The sequence below is a fragment of the Urocitellus parryii genome, chromosome 5 (assembly GCF_045843805.1).
Source record: "Urocitellus parryii isolate mUroPar1 chromosome 5, mUroPar1.hap1, whole genome shotgun sequence".
NCBI lineage: Eukaryota > Metazoa > Chordata > Mammalia > Rodentia > Sciuridae > Urocitellus > Urocitellus parryii.
In genome coordinates, this window is record NC_135535.1 from 141,348,667 (window position 1) to 141,353,191 (window position 4,525).

The 4,525-nt window shown below is 47.9% G+C and overlaps 1 pseudogene; it reads right to left on the minus strand.

Moving 5' to 3' along the window:
- Positions 1 to 587: 587 nt before the first annotated feature.
- LOC144255072 (C-terminal-binding protein 1 pseudogene) lies at positions 588 to 2,130 on the minus strand (annotated as a pseudogene).
- Between the last annotated feature and the right edge of the window lie 2,395 nt (positions 2,131 to 4,525).

The following is a 4,525-nucleotide window of genomic DNA, read 5'->3' on the forward strand; positions in this document are numbered from 1 at the left end:
GCTAGCCTACCACATCAGCAGGACGGCAAGGGCGCAGGCGGGACTTGGCGACCGCAGCGCCCAGGACAGTCAGCACAGGGAGCTCCAGGCGCCCCCTCCTCTGAGCTGCTTGAGATGCCGTCTCCATTTGGAACAAGGGGGTTCATGCCAAAATCAGGAAAACAGCCTTTGTTGTTTTTCTAAATTATTCTAAAAATAAGACAAGCAGGTAGAAAAAACAGTGCACTGTGCCACATAAAGGAAGCCGGAAGCACCCAAGTCCTGAGAAGGGGCCGCGCGGAGGGCGTCCAACAGAGGGAGCTCAGACCATGGCCGCAGGTCCTGCGGCTGGCTTTTGTTGACAGCTAAGCAAACGAATCCCCCGTCATGTCCTAAAGACTGCACACAGACAAGACCATCCATGAGAGAACTGACTACTAACTTCTTTTGCTCAACGAGGAACACAAAGGACACAGGACAGTGAGCCAGCCCACAGGACGGGACAACTACAGTGGACACAGAGGCTGCGCTGCCTCGCGCCCTGCACACGCCTGGGCCAGTGTCTGGGGCACGGGGCGCAGGCGCCTCTCTGCACATTCCTGGCTGGGCTACAACTGATCACTCATGTGGTCTCTATCCGCCTCAGGCTTGACAGTTTGGCCAGGAGAAGGGGCATGGGGTGGGTGGGCCACAGGGGGCAGGCCGTGGGACAGGGACGTGGCTCTGGGTAGGATGCCTTCCACTGCAGCCGGGATGCCAGTGGGGGCCACGCCCACCACGCCTGGCGGGTATCTGCTGTAGGCAGCCCGATTGAGCTCAGGGTGCACCATGGCAGGGTCCATGCTGGCCCAGTGCGTAGCAGCCGTCAGGTGGTCCTTGTTGACGCAGTTTTTCAGGCTATCAGGGATCCGGCCTGTGATGGCTCGCCGGATCTCCTGGGCTGCCTCCTCCTGCATCTCGATGGACGCCTGCTCGCTGTACCACGCAGCATGGGGGGTGCAGATGAGGTTGGGCGCATCCTTCAAGGGCCCCTGGATGAAACTGAAGGGCTCCGACTCATGCAGTCCAGTGCTGCGCCACGGATGCGTCCTTCCTTCAGGGCCTGGGCCAGCGCCTTCTCATCCACCAGCCCGCCACGAGCTGTGTTCACCAGAAAGGCCCCTTGTCTCATCTGCTTAATGGTGAAGTCGTTGATGAGGTGGTGGTTGTGCTCCTTGAGGCCGCAGTGCAGCGTCACACAGTCGCTGTGGAAGAGCAGGTCCTGCAGGGTGCTCACTCGCTGCAGCCCCTGGGCCCGTTCCCTGCCATCCGACAGGTACCGGTCATAGAAGAGCACGCTGAAGCCGAAGGCCTTGGCCGGTAGCGCCACTGCCTGCCCCACACGACCTAGTCCAATGATGCCCACGGTCTCCCCGCGGATCCTAGCAGCTCCTGAGGCCACTTCGCGGATCTGCTCACCACTCTGGACCCACGTGCCTTCCCGCAGTGCCTGGTGCAGCCAAGTGGTCCGACGGTACAGGTTCAAGATGTGGCACATGGTGGAGGCCGTGGTCTCCTCCACAGATGCTGCAGGCACGCTGCAGACAGCAATGCCTAGGTCCCCGCAGAGCGTCCTCGGCACTGGGCCCGCCCGGCGGCGCGCACCCGCCAGGGGCAGCCTAGCCTCCGACCAGCCCGGATCTGCGGACGCCGCCCTGCCGCTCCCGCGAGCACTGCGGAGGGGCCCGTGGATAAGAGCTGGGGGCGCCGCGGCTTGGGGAGGCTGCACGCCCAGCGGCGGGCCTCGGGATCCCGCGACTTCTGCAGACCAACTCTGGAGAGGCCGCAAGCCCTGCCGCCCCGCAGGTCGCGGCGCCCCCACGACAGGCCCACCTCCGGACTTGCGCCCCCCGCTTCCGCAAAAAGGCCGGAGGGACTGCGCGAGCCCGGGACCGCGGGGTGGCGGCGGCCTGTGCGGCCCGCGGGCCCCTGTGTCACCCGCGCCGGCCGCCCCATGTGTGACATTTAAGTGGACCCATCAAGCAAGGTAAGGGGCCAGCACCATAAAGGTCTAGGGGAGGACTACGTTCTCTCCAGAGAGAACACTTGTCTACCATTCATCTCCTCATATTCTGGAGGGATTGCGAACAGGGTGTGAGATAACATCACCATGATCATTTTATGATTGTGAAATATAATAACACATTCAAATATATGCCTACACATTTTAGATAATAAATTTCATCACTTCCCTTCTTAGTAAGAGTTCAAATAATTATTTCATCTTAGTACTAATGAAAATGATTAAGATAGTTAGAGTTTTGGAACTGTGCACCTTTGTTATACAGAATAGAGGGTTTCACTGTGGCATATTTTCATATGTGTATAAGTTAGTGTGAAGCATATCACTCCCAAAATATAGCCTTAGCATCTCCTCCTCCTTCAGTTTTCTCTCTTCTCCCTTTTCACTAATTGTCTTCTCTCAAATTTGGTGATGAACCTTTCCACTAATGACATGTTCCTTTCTGTGTCTGGCTTATTTGATTCAATAGGGTGCTGTCCAGTTCCATCAATTTTTCTGCTACATGACACAATTCTTAGGGCTGAAAACTAGTCCATTGCGTGTACACTGACTATTGTTTTTCTGTAAATAGTGGGGCATGTTATTGCTGAGCCAATTGATATTTGTCTTTTTAGTTTTAGGAGTAACCTCCTAATTCCCATAGTGGGTGTCATAATATGCATCCTCACCAATAACGTTGATGAATTCCTATTCCCCAATCATCATTGGTGTTTATTTCTTGAATTCTTGAATATTGCCTTTATGAATGGGGTAAGATAGACTCTGAATTGAATTTTGATTTGCATGTCCCTGATGGCTAAAGACAGTGAATAGCACTTCATATAGAAGCTGAGAAATTATACATTTTCCTTGGTGACCTCTCTGTTTATGTTGCATTGATTAAATGGGTTGTTTGCATTTCCAGTGGTGAATTTCTTACTTGTTTATATATTTAATATACCAATCCTTTATCAAAGATTAGCCAGCAAGGATTGCCCTCTATGCTATAAACTTTCTCCTCACTATATTGGTGGGTCCCTTTGGTCTTATGAAAATTTTACTTTGATGCACTTCTGTTTGTGTCTTTGTGCTATTATTTCCTCTGCTCTAATATTTCTGTTCATAAAGCCTTAGTCTGTGGTACATGATGAGATGTTTCCCTGGATTACCTAGAAGCATTAGCAGCATTCCTATTACTCAATCTATGTTTTGTATCCATTTTGTGTTGTCTTGTGCATGGGGAGATATAGAGATCTATATCCATTCTTCAACATATGGATATCCATTTTAACCAATACCATGTGTTTTTCTATAAAGTGCCTTATGGTTGAACATACGTTGAGTTCATTGTGATATAATCATACCTGCATTTTGTTGGCACCATTTCAGACCCGAGTTCTTCCCTTTCCTTTTTCTCCTCCCTAACCTTCCTCTCCTCTACTGGACACCCTTCCACTCCTTTATTTTTAAATTTTTTATCAGTGCTTATTGAGATACATAAAGGTGGAGGTCACCATAATATACTTCCACATGCACACTGAGTAATTATGTCACATTCATTGCCTATTCCCTCCACGAATCTAACCCTTCTACATCCCCATCAATCATTTTCTACTTCACTAATCTTTCCTTAACTTTGTGATATCCATTGCACTATTGTTTTTCTTAGGTTGCTTTAGCTTTTGCCTATGAGAGAAAACTTTTCTTTGCTTGATTTTCTCATTTGACTTATTGCATTTTGTGTGACATTCCCAATTCCATCTATTTATTGGCTCATGGCGAAATCTCATTGGAAAAGACAGAATAAAACTTTTCTATGTATATATACCACATTTATATTCCATTCAGTATGTCTTGGCTACTGCGTGTTGTTTTGCTATAGACATTGATGTATTTGTATCCCTATTGGTCTGCAGATTTTTCCACTTTGGACATATAACTGATGAGTATATGTCCACATGGTGGTTTCAATAACAGTTTTTTGAGAAATCTCCATTCTCCCTCCCAGAGGGTTCGCACTAACTTGTGGTCCCACCAACAATGTATGAATGTACCTTTTTTTCCCACATTCTCACCAACATTTATTGTCTATATTCTTGGTGTTTAACATTCTGACTGAATTCAGAGGAAAGTCTCTGTGTAGTTTTGACTTGCATATCCTTGATTAGTAGATACTTAGATAATTTTTTTCTTACTTATTTGATCTTTTTTGTTTCTTCTATTGAAAAATGTTTGTTTAGTTCTTATTAATTGACTTAATTGTATTTATGGCATTAAGTGTTTTGTATTGTGTGAATATTCTTATTAATGCCCTCTAAGATGAGTTGTAGACAGATTTTATCCTCCTCTATAGATTTTTCTCTTTACTCTCTTTATCATTTCTTTTAATGCTTGGACTTAAAAAAAAAAAAAAAGCTTTCTTTTCCCATGCATTTGTTTTTGGCATTTCTGTCCAGGAATCAGATGATTGCAAATTTGTGGATCTGTCTTTGTGTTTCCAGTCAG